The sequence below is a fragment of the Mus musculus genome, chromosome 14 (genome assembly GCF_000001635.26).
Source record: "Mus musculus strain C57BL/6J chromosome 14, GRCm38.p6 C57BL/6J".
Taxonomy (NCBI): domain Eukaryota; kingdom Metazoa; phylum Chordata; class Mammalia; order Rodentia; family Muridae; genus Mus; species Mus musculus.
The window spans coordinates 4,835,993-4,854,713 of NC_000080.6; the positions used below are offsets into that span (position 1 = coordinate 4,835,993).

The window sequence follows — 18,721 nt, forward strand, 5'->3', positions numbered from 1 at the left end:
AGATAATGAGTCTTCCACAGATGCCTGTCATCTCAAAATTAGAATTTTGGGTATTCCAAAGATTTGGATGCTACTCTATTCTATGAAAAGAATGCCCACTATCAAGGAATTCACCATTAGAAAATATTGTCCAGGTTTTGTATAATTAAACCTATAGGAGAAGGATATTTGCCTCTGTGAGACAGGAAAACCCTGGGAAATTGGAGTATATGTCACATGAATTGACTCAGGTGGCATATTTATTGTTGTGAAAAATCTATTGTCATGATGAATTGGTTACCTGCGATCATACAAGTTAACCAATGTCTGTATAATTGTTTTCCTTATTTGAAAGTGAGTAATGAGATCATCTGAGGAGTGGTTGCTAAGAATAAAATCACTGATTAACATGAATGATAGAACTGTACAGAGCATGGGCTTAATTTTCTGGGTCCAGTGCAAATAGCTGGGAGAGTTCAAAACAAAACCAATAAAAACAACAGGAATACAAAAAACAACAATTGTTTAAAACCATTTTGAGTGCTGAGATTACTGGCATGTACCAACTCTGGCAAATTTTTTTTGTATTCATAATAAACAAACAAACAAACAAACATCCCTATTCCAATTCTAGCAGTTGCATCAGAGAGAGCTGTGTGACACTGCATGTTGCTTCCTTTCTTCAGAAAGCTCAGGTCATCAGTCCTATACCAGGTCAGCTAGACCTAAGACAGTGTAGTTGAACTTCTGGCTGCCATGGCATGATTCTACAACAATCCTTTTCTTGGTAAAATTGAGCCTGTATAGAGTAAGCTGCTTGTTGTTGGATCTAGGAGCCTTTAGGCCAGCAAACACATAAAGCCACCCGTAGTGAAAGAGAAAAGGAAAAATCACATTGGAAAAAAAATATGTGCCCTAATTGTAAGAAAAAGCCCTCAACTTTGAAGGCATCACCTATCTCCCCCTGATTTTTGAGCTCTGCATATTGATATTGTGTGGCTCAAGAAGGTAGTGAATTTCAGATGTTTTCCCAAAGAAGACATACATGATTTTTCACTCTTAAATCTGTGAGGTTAGGGGGTATATTAGCACAGGTTTAGCAAAGCCAGCATAAGAACACAGAAGCCAGAGATGATAATGCCAAAGGGACAGCATCGTGACCTTATAGACACATTAAAATTGAGGTTTCATCTCAACTCAGCCATTGCATTTCCTGCCCTATATTCTGAGTTATATATTTGCTTTGAGTACAGTATGATGTTACAACCTGCAACACCCTCATTGCTCAACTTCGCAATTCAGGAAGACAGATACTGGAGAAGTGATTGCTATGGGGCTACAATGTAGTAATGTACAGTCCAGGATGACTTTTGCTCTCTGATGCCCACTTAAATTGTCTGGTTGTATTTGAGAATGGGAGCATGTGCAAGATAATGTTTTGAAGATGGGACAGCAAGTTTACCATTTATATTTGCCCTGTAGATGATTCCATATGTTCAAAAGTATAGGGAGTTTTCCTTGTAAAAGATAGGACTGTAAACCAGAGATTTTGAGAAACTCATGGATATATATGTATATATATGAAAAGAATGCCCACTATCAAGGAATTAACCGTTAGAAAATATTGTCCAAGTTTTGTACAATTAAACCTATAGGAGAAAGATATTTGCCTCTGTGAGACAGGAAAACCCTGGGAAATTGGAGTGTATGTCACATGAATTGCTCAGGTGGCATATTTATTGTTGTGAAACATCTACTACATCCACAGTCCATAGAGATTTGGGTGCTAACAAAATCTCTTAAGCATGTCAGAGTCCTAACCAACGTTCCCCCTCAAAAGCACATGACGTCTAATGAAGCAGTTAGAATTCTCCAGCTTTGGAAGGAGAGGTTGCCAAAGGGGATCCCACGGGTCCATGAGAGGCTCCAGGAGAGGCACCCCAGAAAAGGACCAAGCTGGGGAGAACTAGTTAGCAGGTAGATCATGGCAGTTGCTAGTGACATTATCAGTAATGCCTTCCTTGGAGAATCTCTTTTATCTAGGAGAGAACTAGAATCTTCTGTGTTGTCACCTGTGTTGTGGTGACAGCAACTGCCTGTGGTTCATCACTTCTGTTTGCTCTGAGATCACCAGCAGGAATGTTTTCCCGGCTTCTCAGGCTATGTCAGAAAGAGAATGGCGATGAAGGAGACACCAGACCAACAGAGAAGGAAGAGGGAATCCTTTCTCATGAAAAAGGAAGAAGGAAATGGTTATGGAGAAGGCACAGTGAGTCCTGGGCAGAGTTGGGGAACTTCCTGGTAGAGGTAGGCTTGAGCTGGTCCGTCCAGGAGTAGGTCTTACAAGCTGAAGCCTTGGACTTTGCCAATGTCAGACAAAGAGTCAAGAATTTCTGATGATTAGTTTGACAGAGCCAGGAATTGACAAACCTGCAGCTACTTTTCTGGGAGCTATTTAATTTCATTTTGAGTGGCAAAGAATGCCAGGAGTGGGCACTATGGGAATATCAGTGTGTTATTCCTTTCATGGAAGGGAGTTGAAGCACTTCACCTTCCAGATTACTGTGGGTAACTTGAGTCTCTGATGAAAAGAACAGAGAAGGATGCTCCCCTGGTCATGTCATGTGGTGAGGTCTCAGACACTTTGGATTAATTAGTGCTTGATAGTGCTAAGCACTATGAACTTCAGGATTTCCCTGTAACACATCTGATATGACCTGACAATGTTCCCCATATCTTTATGTCTGAGGCAAATTATAGATTTCAGGGCAAAGGGTCCTGTAATAGGGAGTATGGCATATGTCTGACAATGGTGGTTAGGAAGAGGAACATAGCTTAGCAAACCAGCTGAAAGATAGCTTTTCTGCTCTTTTAAGGATTCACCCCGTCTTTACCTTTTCTCTCCATCCATCTTCTTCTTGGGACTCTGAATGGTCTCCCCTCCCCTGGGCCATCAAGTATGCAAACTCATTTGTGTTTATCTATCTGCAGGGTCTGCTAGAAATACTTCAACCCAAAATTCCAACATCACTAATCAGATATCAAATATAAATAAAGTTAGAGAACTGAAATTGCATAAGAGGAAGATCATCAATGACATGGAGGAAATGTGTGGAATCCTGATCGTTTACATGTATGAGGATTTGAATTACAGGTAGGAATTATGCCCAGTACCTTGTTTCCTGTATTGTGCCATCTGTTAACCCAATTTCCTTCTATGAATGGAGTGTGATCTCCCATCATTCAATTAAGTAGCCCTAACAGGTGTTTAATTGTTGGATAAACAAGGTGCTGTGTGTTTATTATCATCTTTTTTTGTACTTGACCCTGGGATGCTTGCAATCTGATTGTTGCTGTCAACAGCTGGAAGGTCCTGCTCACACTTGTTGCCTCTCAGTGTGTGAATGCAATGCCTGCAGGCTTCAAGGCTTTACTCTGATATTGTTCATTATATTCTGAGAGATGGTACCTCCCTGGATTTATTTGGCATTCTAATTGTGTCTGTGTGTGGGAACTTAGCTGTGTGTGTTTTGTTCAGGACTGAGGCTCTGGGACCTTTGATGGGGTCTGAGGATTTGTGTGTTGCACAGTTTGCAGGTAGTGTTAGTGTTGAGTCCATAGAGGTCCAAAGTGATCACCAGGGAAGTTTGTTCCTGGTGTTTCCTTGGTGTCACACAGGAATCTCCTGGGGGAGGAGGTGTGATAAAGCCTTTCTCCTGTAAATACTAGTTGTGTCCTCTGGGAATTCAAATAACAACAGGAACCAAGGAATGAGAATCCCTGCCTTAAAAATAAGAGGAAAGTTATTACAGATACCTATTGGACCCTTGCCTGTGGCACAGTGTATTGGAAAATTGTCATAGAAGTAGTCTATTCCTTCATGCTTGCCCAGGAAGCTCTTGAAGGTCAGCTAGGTCCATTTGGTCCCCTGGCTCTGCTGTCCTCTGCCCAGGATAGTAAGTTTAATTAGCACCAAGGGGACCCAGTTTTAAGGAACTAGGATGTGGCATGCAATTGGCTTGGGTAGTCCATGATACAGCCTGTTTGCACATGATTATTGAATCCTCAGTTCAGCAGATTATTTGCTTCTTGGGTCATGCCCTAACACAGGATGAACACTGAATTCAACATCATTAAATCACAACATGAGAAGACAATGTTGGATATAGATAAAATGACCCAGTCCATAATTGCTTCCATGAAGTTCTCCGAGGAACTGTTAAATGATAACTATTCCTACAGGTGAGTCAGTGACACAACTGACACCCCCAGAACTAGGCAGGGAATGCTTCTGTCCTTTTAGGACTTTGAACAAAAGCAAGGACTCTGGTTCTATGCTATCTGTTTTTTTGTCCAGGAACCCTGCCCTGAGGCAAGGGTCTTTTATTTGTACCTCTTGGACACAGTTGTCCTAAGTGTGAAGAGTGTCCAAGATCCTCCAAACTTTATTCTTCCAAATTTAAGATCCTCTACATAGAAAACTTTTCCACCACGCTGCGCATATCCAGGAACCCTGAACCTCTAGGGTTCTGACCACAGATTAAAAGATCTAGGATTCCCGACAAAAATGGAAAGAGTGTACATCTGTTGGGTCAGCTCACCTCTCTGAGAGGGGATAAGACTTCTCCCTGCTGAAGGTTTTATGGTACCACAGACCTATAATCAACCATGAGGAACATTTCCTTTTCTGTGATGCAGAGGGAAAACTCTTGGTGATAGGGTTTTCAGAAGGTTGTGGAGTCCTCTGGAATATGGGTGGTATCTTGATTTGACTTGTCTTTGTTTGGTTCTGCTATGTATATTGTGTCCTCTTCTAGGGCTTCTGGAGATCAGGGCCCTTGCAGGGATCATGGGACTTGTAGGAGTGGCAAGCCAATGGAATCTGGCTGGGAATCACCAATTTTTCTTTGTGGATCAGCATTAAGGAGGACCACCTCCTCCGTGAATGCACTCAACTCAACGAAAAAGTAAGGATATTACTGAATGAAAACAGAAAGCTGCTGGTGGAGCAGGCTGGAACGCAAGTGTCCTGTGGGGAAGAAAAGAGGTTCTGTGAGGAGGCCAGCAAGAACATCTGTGCCTCAAGTGCCAAGGAGCAGCAGGTAGGATGATGTGTATCAGAGGCACATCGCTCTCATGTCTAACCATAAACATAGAAAATCCAATGCAACAGTCCACCAACTTCTCCAGGCACTCACCTATGTTTCCTCCAAGTGTTTGCTTATGTGATCATCTACAGGGCTCTCTGTGGAGGTAGCCTGGTTCAAGAAACTGCATGTTTGGCATGCAAATGTTCCTGCTCTGCTAGAATCACTAAGGGTGATAGGTTGATTACACATAACAACACTACATGCCTTAAGTTTGAAGGATGCTGTGTTGGAGCCCTTCTTGAGAATAGCAAGAGCTTTGAAGGAAGAAGTAAAGGCCTGTAGCTCATTTGCTTTACAGGGATCTTGTGAGATTCTAGGTAGGAAATAGTTTGCAGGGATGACAGCCTTGTGTAATTGACAAATAAGTGGATTTCATTGCTGTCTTTTGGCGGCTTTTCTATTCCCCCCTTTCCCCTCTATCTCAAAATGGCCTCTACAGGCTTCATATATCTTGGTTCACACTGAGAGGTCCTGAGTAGTATATTGTCAGTCCCATTTTCTTTGAGTGATGTCGGAGTGGTCATTCCTGGTCTGATAGTCTGGAGTTGTCTGGATGACCAGAGATGACAGAAAGGCTTCTCACAGGCTCAGGTTTGGTGTGAGATTTCTGAGGCTTCATGAAAAATTTTCTTAATATATGCCCCCTATTCTACCAAGAAGAGTGTTCTCTAGTGATTTTTTTTTGTTCTTCGGATATTTTATTTTATTTTTTATTAGGTATTTTCCTCGTTTACATTTTCAATGCTATCCTAAAGGTCCCCATACCCCCCCCCCAATCCCCTACCCACCCACTCCCCCTTTTTGGCCCTGGCGTTCTTCTGTACTGGGGCATATAAAGTTTGCAAGTCCAATGGGCCTCTCTTTCCAGTGATGGCCGACTAGGCCATCTTTTAATACATATGCAGGTAAAGACAAGAGCTTCTGGGTACTGGTTAGTTCATATTGTTGTTCCACCTATAGGGTTGCAGTTCCCTTTAGCTCCTTGGGTAATTTCTCTAGCTCCTCCATTAGGGGCCGCGTGACCCATCCAATAGCTGACTTTGATCATCTGTTAGATGTTTTTTTCTATCCCCTGTGACAGGGATTCTCTGTCCAGCACTGGCTGTCCTGGAACTCACTCTGTAGACCCGGCTGGCCTTGAATTTAGAAATCTGTCTGCCTCTGCCTCCCAAGTGCTGGGATTAAAGTAGTGAGCCACTATGACCTGGCTTCTCTAGTGCTTTTTATTCCTCTAAAATAATCGCAGAGTCGTTGGGTCTGCCTTGAAACATCTCCTCTGCATAGTCTGAATTATCTTGGTCCTGAACCATAACAGATACCTCGTTGTTTTCTGCTCAGTTATGATTTTATGTGAATAAGTCTGTGTGTGCTTCTGTGTGTGTCTTTGTCTGTGACTGTGTGTCTGTGTGTTTCTTTTTGTGTATGAATTGTTTTCCTGACCTGTGCCTCTCTCGGTATGTTGGGAGGCCATTCAATGACATCTGAATTGTCCAGTTATTCTTTATATTACTTCTTTGAGCATTGGTCTCGCAATAAACTTGACATTTCCTATTTTGTTCTGTTCAGTAGTCTTTGCATCTTCTGTTCACTATTAGGTAGCACCCCCTCTCTCATTTATTTCAACAAATTGATAAACAATACAGCTATTTTAAAAATAAGTGTTAGATTTCTTCACTTTCCCTGCATAGAGTTATCTCCCTGGGAGATTTGTGTTTGTCTTATTGGCTCCACCATGAACATGCACAGAATCCTACCATGCATCCCTCTGCTCGAATGGGTTTTGCTAACTATATCGTGGGCATGGCTTTGTTTCAGGATAGATTCCTCCTCATAGTTGGCACAGTGCTGCATTTCATAAATGTCACAGCACATTATTTCACCAGCTTTCTTCTGACTGATATTGAGGAAGATTTAATATCACATGAACTGTAATAGGTTGAAAAGTTCCAGGATAGTGACCAAAGTCACTGTCTTCCTCTGATGCTACCAAGGAACCAGTGTAGGTATAATGAGGGCTACTGAGAGAGTCAACATGGGGCTTGCTGGAGGCTTTTCTTAGGAATCTCTTTTTTGGGAATTTGGTATTGTGTAGTCCAGGTTATCTGTGCAGAGCTTGTAACTTCCTCGTAGGATCAGAAAGCATCTGCATAAAATTTTTTTTGAAGAGGAGTTAATTACAGATGAGGGCCACAAAGACTGCCTAAGTCTAAGAACCTTATACTCATACACATCAGAGGTCCCAGTAGCTGCTTATGCAACAGGAAATTTGCTAGGCGACAGTAATATTTTCATTGATTTGTGTTTGTGTATCTCTATGTGTGTATTGTGTGGTGTGTGTGTTTTTGTTCTTTGTGTGTGGTGTGTGTGTTTGTCTGTGTGTGTTTGGACCAAGTTTGGATCAGCTTGTTTCTACTAAAGTTGTGTATTAGTGTAATACTAGGTAATTTTGTGTTTGTGATATGGGTGCTTGTATATACAAATGTGTGTGTGTGTGTGTGTGTGTGTGTGTGTGTGTGTGTGTGTGTGTGTGTGAGTGATTGTGCATAAATGCAGCTGTGTGTGTCTCTAGAGGTCAAATTTAATGAGAAATACACTCTGAGGTTTTAGTTTGCACCTATGAAATATCAAATACAGCACTCCAATTATTCTGCATGCTCACCTAACACCCAAGAATAAAAGGACACAAGAATTCTTGTAGGATCAGATTTTTTAACTGACTAGAGACAAAACTATTGATTCTCATTGAAATCTTTAGAGCAAATGTAAGGGATATGGTATATGGAGGTAAGGAGGACATTGCTGTATAAAATCCTTGTGTTTATGACCCTTTTCTGCTCTTGGTGAATTGTGAAGGACCACTGGAAGGTCAGGTGGCTCACTGTGTCTTCTAAGCATTCCAGGTTGTTTTCCTCATTGCCTGCCACCATTACATTTCCTGCTATCTCTGCTCAGTAAAGCTTTGCCTTGTAGTTTGCCTTGGATTTTACTCATTGAGAGATTGAGTTGCTTGGAGCTGAACTTGGATCCAGCAGAATTCCCATAGCTGTGGAGCAAACCAGGCCTGTTACAGGAGCCCATTGAGGGTCTTGATAATCTAAAGTACTCACACTGTCTTATCTGTGTAGCATTCAGCGGGACTGTTCTTCAACATCATTTTCTCAGAGTTAAAATCAGCCTCAGTGGGGGTTGGGAGAAATGAGGACCTTCAGACAGTTCTGGTAGTATAAAATTGGTTATGTCTGTTAGAAGCCATGTTCTGAAAGTAGAAAAGAAGTCCTCATGACCCAGTCCTTCCAGAACAAGTAGGAGGTATCCACAGAGTCTAGGGTATTCAGGGTTGCAGTGGTCCTCAGAGCAGCCCTGAAGGAGAAGTTATCCTGATGTCCATTTGCTGAAGAATGAAACTGTACTGTGTGGTGCAGCCCTTCCATGAACTCAGTATGAGATAATCCATGCAAGCTTTTGTCCTCCAACTAGTCAGCCTTTTCTTACTCAAAATAGCCCTGACACAATCACATTCTGGGGAGAAAATGGTTCCTTTGGATCCTGTTATAGACAGTTCCTATTACTCTGGGCTCATACCTTTGGACACCAAATCAGTTAGGTGATGGAAAATGGAGATCCTATTGAAAGAAATTGTTTACTTTGGGACAAGTCTGAAACAGTGAGCAAGAACAAGAGGCTGGTCCACCACCAACATGTGAGTCTAGGCTGGGAAACAAACCTATTCTACACAGCCTTGGGAACTTGCTGAGCCAGATTGGATAATAGGACAAGAACCCTGATTCCCAGACCGGTTTATGAGTGGAAAGCATATCACTGACTGCGCTGCCTATATGCTTTGCCCACTAAGTACCTTTCCCATTCAAGATTTGGTTTTTTATGCCTCTAAAGTTTCCTGGGAGATTTTTATATTTGTATTAACCGGGAAACTAAACGGGGCACTGCAATACAATATGCTTGTATTGCATAAACACAAATAGGTGTGTTTGAGAGTGTGCCCTACAACAGTCATAGATGTACAGGGGTGTTCTGTTTTTTTCATGACCATCACTTTTAAGGTTCATTGCTCAGCCTTGGGAATATTTTTATTTAGCAAACTCTTACAGATTCTAGGACCTATGAAGTACCCATGGGGTTTTGTGTTGTATGTTGTCTCTGGTTATTTGGAGATAGAGGGATTGACAAGAGGAACCTTGTGAGGTTCCTGCACTGGAGAAATAATCATAGCCTTCACTTCAGTTCAGGGCATGCTGGCACCCCATAAGGAATCCACATGGTTTTCTAGGTTGCACACATCTCTCTTGGACTCACATTCAGACATTGTTCAATTGTTATTACTCAATATAATATACCCGCACAACTGGGGAAATGTGGTGTTTTTTTAAAACTCCAGTATAATGTGTCATTGACAGTACTGATTCTAGCAGTTTTTAAAAGGTGAGAAACAATTCCAAGCTCAGGTGTTCTATGACACTTGGGATGCACGGTATGATCTCAGCTCATAGGTCATTTTGGTTTGTCCAGCTGAATAGAGCTGTTCTGGGAGGGACAGCTGAATTGACAAATGCTTACCAGGCCTTTGTTTCTTCCTTCCCTAAGTCTGAAATAGTCCAGCAGAAAGCAGAACATGGCACAGACCACGACATGATCTCCCTCAAAGAGAAGTGCTGGAGGAGGAGCACTGTGTGTGCACAGGAAATACACCACTGTTGCCTCTCATCCCTAATAACCATGGCTGTAATGGGCTGTATGCTCCTCTTTATTTTGGTTTCTTGGGTATGAACAGGCCTTAATTTCATCTAGCCTCTGGCCCAGGAAGAGTGCACATTTAAAGGGATTAAGAGAAATGCTGAGACACATCAAGAGCTGCTGGGCATCCAGGAAGAATCTGAGTGCAAATTTATCTTTTCCTGATGGGTCATCATGACTAATTACATGGAGATCAGTCAACAAAATTGTAAAACCTTGGGTCCAAGTCTACAACCTGTGTTCTGCTTTGACTTGGGAGGCCATATCCTTCAGACCCACACTCCAAAATGAGAGTGTTGCTTAAATTTCTCCTGCAAAGATTTTTACCTGCAGGAACTGCTTTTCTACTTAGTTGCCAAGGACAGCCACAGGCTATAAGTCTGTGCTACAAAATAAGCAGACTAAGAATTTTGCTTTGCACAATTTTTTGGTTTGATTTTGGTTTGAGTTTTGATTACTTTAGTTATTTGGTTTTTCTTGTTTTCATTCAAAGTTTTGTTATTAATTGGTTGTTTATTTGTTCTTGTAATTAATTTGATATTTTGATAAGGCTATATACAGTACATATTGACTGTCAGCTTTTAGTTACAATTGAGTACATTGCATTTATTCTTATGACTAACACAGTGATCTCCAACTCTTCACTCTTAAAAACCTTGTTATTTCAGGTGTGATCATGAAATCCCACAGATATCAGACCCAGATGGATCTCTGCATTCTTCATGGGACCTGGGCTCCATAGTTTCTTCTGAGCCAGACTGAACTACAAAGTCCATTATAAATTCATTGTGGAGAGTGTGTCCAACTCTCTGGATAGGAACTTAATGTTGGAAAACTTACCCATTCTGCATCCTTGTTGTCAAATATTTAGCTACTGTGAAAATTCTGTGGATGATGATGTTGAACACATTAATGGCAAATACATCAGTATTTCTGTAATAACTCTCATTAATTAAAAGCATAGTCTAAGGGAATAAAAACCTGTCATAAAACACAGCAGTGTATGCTTCAGCTTTCCTTCAAATATAAAATCACTGGTAACTGCAAGTAGAGATAATAAATTCCACAATCTGTTTGGGGACAGGTTTCTCTACGGGTCCTTCAACATTCATTTTATTACTTTATGATTCACCTGTGTCTGCCAAAAGACATCATTCAAAAACGATGAAGACTGCAATTAGGTATCATCCTATAAAATTTTAACAAATGATTTTTTATTTGATATTTTCTTTACATACATTTCAAATGTTAAACCCTTTCCTTGTTTCCTCTCTGAAGATCCCCTGTTTCCTACCCCCAACCCCTGCTTCCCAACCTACCCACTCCCTCTTCCTGGCCCTGGCATTCCCCTTTACTGGGGCACAGAACCTTCACAGGACCAAGGATCTCCTCCCAGTGATGACCGACCAGGCCTTCCTCTACTACATATTTAGCTAGATCCATGAGTTTCACCATGTGTTTTCTTTGGCTGGTGGTTTAGTCCCAGGGATCTCTGGAGGTACTGGTTAGTTCATATTGTTGTTCCTTCTATGGGGCTGCAAACCCTTCAGCTCCATAGTTCCTTTCTCTAGCTCCTTCACTGGGGACCCTGTGCTTTGACCAATGGATGGCTGTGAACATCTACTGCTGTATTGGTCAGGCAGTGGCAGAGCCTCTCAGTAGACAGATATATCAGGCTCCTGTCAGCAATCTCTTGTTGGCATCTGTTGTAGTGTCTGGTTTTTGTGGTTGTTCATGGGATGGATCCCCAGGTGAAGTCTCTGGATGGATATGAGGTGTCCTCCTGCCTCAGCACAAATTTGAACACAAATTTGTACACATGCACCCACACACAGGTATACAGGCACACCAAACAGGAGCTGACACTGTAACCTAAGAACATTATGAATCCCTTTGACCTTTTCTGGTCTATGCAACTTTTATCTGTCTTTAAACACAGACAACATACCTGACATACCACTTTGTAACCTGTAGTCTCCCCTCCCCCAGCCTGAAACCTGCTTGCTCAGGGGTGGAGCTTCCCACTCAATCATTCTGCCATGCCCAATGCTGGAACCTGCTTCTTTGCTGTTTGGAGCCCTGCACATTGTCACTCTGCTATTGGAACCCAAGATTAATTGGCGGGAATAGGGGCCCCCTTTCCCTGCTTTATAGTTGCGTGTGGAACAGTAAAATTGAGCTTTGATCAGAATGACTGTCTTAGCTACATTTCTTTATCTCGCCACCTAGCCCCTCTTCTCTTCCAGCTTTCCAAAATGCCTTTCCAGGCTAGAACCGATGTTGTCATCTGCTGGCCGGACACAACAGTAACCTCATGTACTAAAGAGAAGTTCTTTAAGTCAGACGTGATCGAACATTACTGATATCCCAAGACTCAGGAAAGGTGTGAAAATTAGATGTGACTTTAATAACTTCTCTCTTGAGCAGTCCATGGGCACTGTGGCGGTCTGAATGCGAATAGCCCCCATATATTTGGGAAGGATTAAGAGGTGTAGCCTAATGGAGGAGTTTCAAAAGCCCATAGCATTCCCTTTCTCCTGCCTGTGGATCAGATGTAAACTCTCAGCTACCACTCCAGTATGATACCTGTCTCCTGCTATGCTCCCCACCATAAGAGTCATGGACTAGCACTCTGCACCCAGGAGCCCCTGTAGACGCCTTCTTCTATACGTTGCCTTGGTCATGCTTTCTCTCCATAGCAGTAGCAAAGTAACCAAGACGGCCCCGTGATATGTACAACTACCACCCCCCAACCCCCACACAGTCGTTCTCAGTAAACTCCATTTATGGTTCATACAGACTTGTACTGAATTTCTCTTTTGTGGTGTAAGAGTCTCATTTTTCAGTGAGTAGAAGTCCCCCTAAGGGACAGTTGCCAATGTTGAGCTGTGTCTTCCTTTTCCACTGCCATTACTATGCAGCCCAGGACTGCTTGGGGACCTTTCCTGAAGTGCCTTCCCCAGCCCTTAAGTTTCAAAGGCCCTCTCTAGTCTCCTGGATTCCTGCCTCCCTGCTAGATGTCATGCTGGCTACTGAGTCACCTACAGCTGCCTTCAGGCTCCTTATGTGATTAATCTCCAGAATTGATTCCGAGAGAATAATCACAGAATTATTGATCCCGAGAGCACCTGGGTTGATTCTTGGCAACTGCATGTCTTGGCTTTGGAGCTCTAAGCTGGAATCTGAAGTGGCTGGGTCCTACCACTGTATAGAGGGGCTCTGCTAGAAGTATTCTCGGGGGATCATAAGAACTAGCTTCCCATGCTGCCCCTGGCTTTTCCCCTGCACATTTGGAGGGAACCTCATATTTTCTATTTCTTTAAAAGAAAACGTATTTATTTTCAAGTTTATTTTAGGTGTATGAGCATTTTGCCCACAGTATATGTCTTTGCACCACGACTTTGCTGTATGCGTAGAGGCCAGAAGAGGGTGTCAGATCCTCTGAAATTGGAGTTGCAGATGAATGTTAGCCATTGTGTGAGTGCTAGGAACCCAACTTGGGTCCCCTGGAAGACAACCAGTGCTCTTAACCTATTGCTGACTCTCCTGCCCTGAACGTGCCATTTCTTGAACTACAACTAAATCTGTCACAATTTATATTTATTTTAGACTCAATTGTTTCATCCTCTCTCTGTGGAAAGCAGACCTCATGTTGGTTTGTTCTTTTCTCTGCATCGTTAACAACCTCACCCAGCAGTCATGGAATACTTTTTCATAGTTTTCTATACTGATCTCTTTGTTAGATGAATCATTTGTAATTATTAATCATTTTCTTCTCTTACAAGCAACAACAACTGTGCGGAGAAAAAAATACATAATCTTACCATACTTTAGCCAAAAGGAAGGAAAAAAATACATGCAATTATGGAATCCTGTTGCACATTAATAACCAGTAGCCATGTTGAGACATAACCTACCAATTCAAAAATTCTTATTTTATCATATGTACACTTTTTACACATTGGGCTTTAGGTAGTTAAAATATTTAACAGTTTTTTATTTTTAATAATAACATTTTTTTTACTATTAGTAATGTGTGTGTGTGTGCAGAAGAACATGCTATCCTGTACATGTGGGGGTCAGGGTACAACTTTGTAGCCTTAGTTCTCTCCTTCCACATTTATGTGCATTTAGTGATCTATTTAACTGACATCATTAGGCTTGTGTGGCCCATGCCTTTACCCACTGAGCCATCTCACCAGCCCTATATTGTGCTTTAAAAAAATCTGTCTTTCATTTTAAAATGACATTTAGTTTTTTTTTCTCTCTTAATAATTAGGTGAGATGAGGACAACAGGAAAATAAGGTCATTTGTAGAATTTACACCTTGAGTTATGAGCTAGAAATAACACCAAACCCAGACACTATTGCTGATGCCAGGGCTATGTAGAAAGATCCTGTTGTACATACATGCCAGTCCACCCATGCCCACATACAGGTTTAAAAGATAAATAAAAAACAAAGTATATTAAAAACGACCTAACAGCTTTTTAAAAGAATGAGATGAAAGTTGTAGGGAGATTAACAAATGAGAAGACAGTGGTCATATTAAGAAATTAAGAAGCAGGCTAAACAGAGACAGGAAGATTACTACAAGTTTGAAACCAGTCCCATCTCTGTAGAGACTGGTAGGCCAATCACCAGAACTACATAGCAAAACCTTACCTCAAAAGGACAAAAAATCAGCACTGGCAACTGAACATTGTTGCAAACAAAATTAGGGAATTGGATAATATTTCAGAGAAAATTATCCAAGACTAGCAAAACACACACAGACACAAACAAAACAAAACAAAACAAATCATCATCACCATCACCATCACCAGCAACAACAACAACACCACCACCAAACAGGAGAATGGTGAAAGAAAGATCGAGATTTGGAGGATAGTATAAAATCTCTGTGTCAAATCTAGTTATAGAAACTGAAAATAGAGAAAATTGCATGGAACAGGAATGAAGATAAGTAACAGTTGAATTTAAAACATTTTCAGTCTTCTCTTGAGGGACATCTGGGTTGTTTCCAGCTCCTGGCTATTATAAATAAGGCTGCTATAAACATAGTGGAGCATGTGTCCTGGTTATATGTTGGCATATGTTTTGGGTACATGTCAATTAGTGGTATAGCTGGGTCTTCAGGTAGATCTATTTACAAATTTCTGAGGAATCGCCAGATTGATTTCAGAAGTGGTTTGACCAGCTTTCAGTCCCACCAGCAATGGAGGAGTGTTCCTCTTTCTCCGTATCTTCGCCAGCATCTGCTGTCACCTGAATTTTTGATCTTAGCCATTCTGACTGGTGTGAGGTAGAATCTCAGGGTTGTGTGGTTTGCATTTCCCTGGTGACTAGGGATGTTGAACATTTCTTTAGGTGCTTCATGGTCATTCAGTATTCCTCAGTTGACAATCTCTGTTTAGCTCTGTTCCCCATTTTAATAGGGTTATTTGGTTCTCTGGAGTTCTTCTTGAGTTCTTTGTATAGACTGGATATTAGCCTTTGATAGTATATAGGATTGGTAAAGATCTTTTCCCAATTTGTTGGTTGCCATTTTGTTTCATTGACAGGGTTCTTTGCCATACAAAATGTTTGCAATTTTTTGAGGTCCCATTTGCCGATTGTTGATATTAGTTATCTGGAGACACCAAACCCAGACACTATTGTTGATGCCAAGAAGCACTTGCTGACAGGAATCTGGTATGAGTGTCCCCTGACCAATACAGATGCAGATACTCATAGGCAACCATCTAACTGAGCATGAGGATACCAGTGAAAGAGCTGGGGGAAGGACTGAAGGAGCTGAAGGGGGTTGCATCCCCATAGGAAGAGCAATATCAACTAACTGGACCACCCCATGCTCCAAGAGACTAAACCATCAACCAAAGAGTATACAAGGAGGGATCCATGGCTCCAGATACATATGTAGCAGAGGATGACCTTGTTCAGCATTAGTGGGAGGAGAGGCCCTTGGTCCTGTGCAGGTTTGATGACCCAGTGTAGGGGGATGCTAAAGGAAGGGTGGGAGTAGGTGGCGGAGTGGGGGATCACCCTCATATAGGCAAAGAGGAGGCAGGAGAAAGAGGGTTGGGTGGGGGTGGTTGTGGACAGTTAAAGGGGGATATCATTTGAAATGTAAACAAAATGATTAATTAAAAATCCACCCCCCAAACCCAAAAAACATTTTCAGATTTAGAGAAGGATTTATATTTCAGGGTAAAATGAATATCAATTTCATAAGAAGAAACAAACAATCCTAAAACTAAAATCCACTTAGATTCAAACCATTAGTCCAAACACAAAATGAAAATATTAAAACTTGATGGACAGAAACATAGTGGACTGAGAGTAGACATCTCATTGCTTGTCCGAGGTGCCAAAAGGTTGTTATGAAGGGTTGGTGTTAATCACTTTCCATGTAGAATTCTGTAGACATTGAAATTTTGATGTAGGCATAGGAGGAAATAAAAATACAAGACTCAGAGGCCTTTGGTGAAAGAAATTGAAAAGCACATTCTCAGACACACACACAGACACACAGAGACACACACACACACAGACACACACACACACAGACACACACACACACAGAGACACACACACACACAAACACCAGTGTCTAGAGTTCTGTGAAGCAATGCCCCTCCCTGCCTTTTTTGTCTCCCACAGGAGAGGCTATATCACTTCCCTCCTCTGTAAAAAGCACATTCTCAGACACACACATACACACACACACAGAGACACACAGACACACACACAGACACACACACACACACAGAGACACACACACATGCAGACACACACACAGACACACACACACACACACACACACACACACACACACACACACACACACACACACCACTGTCTGTAGAGGTCTGTGAAGCAATGCTGCTCCTTGCTTTTTTTGTCTCCCACCCCAAACTCTGTATCACTTCACTCCTCTGTATGAGGGCAAAGCCTTAGGAGGTGGATGGTAATGAGAAACAGAGGACACACCCCACAATCTCCTAAAGTGTACTGTTCCCTGAGAAGGAAATAAGGTGAGGGGGAGGGGCAGTGGCAGCAAGGATTTCCTAGAGCCCTTTAGTCTGATTAATACACACAATGAATGAAAACAGTCATGGTAAAAGTAGTGCTCTTAGGATGGTCTGGTAGTAGTGAGATCAAACCGTATTTTTAGGACATCCTTAAAACAGAATGACTTGGAAGAGTTGAAAAACAGAACTAGTTATACTGTGCATTCAGGAGCAAAGAGAACACTTTTATTATTCAGGACAGAATTTAATGTTATAAGACAATGGAGATGGTATTCTGTTTCTTGCTTTATGTTTTGAATTGTTTTATGTGAGTGTGTGCCTGCCTGTCTATCTGTGCACCATGTTCATGCAGGTACCTGAGGCCAGAAGAGGGTATTGGATCTTTTGGAACTGGTGTTACAGGTAGCTGTGAGCTGCCCAAGGTGGGTACTGGGCACTGAACGTGGGTCCTCAGGAAGAACACTGAGTGTTCTTAGTCACTGAGCCATCTCTCCAGCCCCTCCACCTACAAGACACCAGTTCCATTTATACAGAATCTGCTATCATAACCAGACCCCTTCCTTAGGTGCTCATGCAAGTTAGGACTTCAACGGGAACTGGGGAGATACCAACTTTTAGAACATAGAAACAGCTGTATATGTAGTCACATTAATGAAGCAATCTGGATTATAACACTGGCTCTGGGAGATACACAGGTCCCTGGGCAAGCTGCATTCTTCTTTTCCAGTTTTAATGTCTTTTCTTTCTTTCCTTCCTTCCTTCCTTCTTTCTTTCTTTCTTTCTTTCTTTCTTTCTTTCTTTCTTTCTTTCTTTCTGTCTTTCTTTCTATAAAAAATGACGTATGTGTGTGTTTGAGACAGAGACAGGGACAGAGAGAGAGAGAGAGAGAGAGAGAGAGAGAGAGAGAGAGAGAGAGAGAGAGGAAACACAACTTTTTGGAGTTGGGTTGCTCATTCTGCCAGATGGGTTTGGGAGTCTGAAAGCAGGGAGTTTGCTTTGGAGCACCCACACTGGGTGCTTCCTAACTCCAGGTCTAGGGGTACTGGATGCTTCTGGCCTCCATGAGAATTCACACTGCTGTGCACAAACCCACACACAGACACAGACACCCAAGTGAAAAAGAAAAGTCAAAAAATGTAACAACATGCTTGAAAAACAGCAGTTCGCTTCTGGTCTCGGATAGCTCAGTTGGCCTAGAGGAATGAAGGGCTGGGTTTGAGTGAGCCCCAGTGTTCATCTGTGATCCCAGTGCTGAGGTAAAGGCAGCATGGTCAGAATGATGGAGATCTGTGTGTTATCATCTGGCTGCTAACTAAAAGCAAGGGAGGAACTTGTAGACTGCTCACTCACCCCACTTAACCCTCATTCAAAGTAAATGAAGGACAGGCTACTTAGGCAGCAGGTAAGAGGCCACTGAACAAAGCATAGTCACAAACAAAGAAGACCCAACATTCCAAGGCCCTTTAAAGGAGAGATTCAGGAATGCAAATCTAGTCTGTCAAGTCACAGAAAGTGAGGGTTGGAAACCATCCAGTGGCTTAGCTCTCTCCACAATCCTTAGTGACCTTTATAGGTGTAGCTCCAGTGGAATATTAGCCTTGGAAGTTAGTATGACGTGGGAGCATGCTGGATCAAGTATGTGTTTTGAATTCTCGGTTTCAAAACGTGTGAATGCATCTGTCTAACAGACTAAGGGCCAGGAGATGCAGGAGTCTGAAGTCCATGAGAGAGGAAATGATCCATGCAAATGCAGTCACTCCTCTGTTTGCAACTAGAAGGAAACTGTATCCACTGCCAGTAAAGATG

General features: G+C 42.0%; 1 protein-coding gene across 3 annotated transcripts in view; it reads right to left on the bottom strand.

Annotated features, from left to right (window-relative positions):
* The window catches only part of Gm26650 (predicted gene, 26650), a 180,548-nt gene that overhangs the window by 86,093 nt on the left and 75,734 nt on the right, over positions 1-18,721 (bottom strand). The window lies entirely within an intron of this gene.